Consider the following 1159-nt stretch of genomic DNA (forward strand, 5'->3'; position numbering starts at 1 on the left):
CGAGTCAGCTCATTTGAAACAGTTTTTACAAGAAACACATTGAGTCATTTCCTTTTCATCAGGTGATGGAAACCTCAAACTCTAGTTGTGCTACGGAAGTTTAATTTATCGGTATTGTCGAGTGCCTTGACCACCTGGCCATGCCGGGGCCTGTCTTGAAAGAAAAGAATAACTTAGGTGTGTTAGTGATGGTTTCAAATTTGTGATTTTTTAAAAAAATAGAATTTCTTGAAGGGTGAGAACCCCCTAAAATATGTAAAGTAAACAAATGTTTTAGTTCTTATTAAACACTTGAAAAACGTCATTATAATATGTCTATGTTGATAAGGCTATCAATTTAAATGCCGCCCCTCCCTCCTTGTATCCGCTTTTTGCATAATTGAAAATATTTTTCATTTTTACGCCAACGGTAAACATTATAAGATAGAATATGTTTATGTTTTATTATGTAGTTTTTAAGTGAGTCATTCAGTGCTTATTTTACGATTTCTGATAAACGTAAAATGAGATGTCCTATTCAGAGCTGGTTCTATATTCTTTTCACTACTATTTAAACTTGTGGAGAAAATCAGAGTAGATTTAAGGTTAGTTGACGTCATATAACACAATAACGTGTCTCAGTAACGTTGGTCGATTTAATAAAACTGTCTTCATTTAGGAAATGTTGACTGTAATATATAAACGTTTGAATTTATTAAAATATGCATACAGTTTCTCGATCTTTTAATTGATTGATCGATACCTAAGAAGCTCAATTTTATGTTTCAGTGTTTGCGCTTCAGATGGCAGCACAAACAATGTTTCAAACTGTGTTGTCAGCCACTCGTGTCCTTCCTTGCACCCAGTAATAAGTTATTAAATATTCAATAAACATTATTTACTTTTCTAAAGAAAGTATACATCACAAGTACTGCGCTACCAATACTTCTAGAGATAGAATGTACATATATTATTCAATAAATAATGTAAACAAATATATTTAGAGAAAATATATTGTTATTACCTTAATGATTTGTCTTAAAACGAAAAAAGAAATTGATTAGAATATATACAATTTTAAGACAGCTTAAAAATCCTTTTAGGTTTCCGTGTCTAGTGCTAGAGAGAAACTTTGTACATTAGGGAAGAAGAAATACCGTGAGGACAATCTAAGTTTTAG

The sequence above is a fragment of the Tachypleus tridentatus genome, chromosome 10 (assembly GCF_004210375.1).
Source record: "Tachypleus tridentatus isolate NWPU-2018 chromosome 10, ASM421037v1, whole genome shotgun sequence".
Classification (NCBI taxonomy): domain Eukaryota; kingdom Metazoa; phylum Arthropoda; class Merostomata; order Xiphosura; family Limulidae; genus Tachypleus; species Tachypleus tridentatus.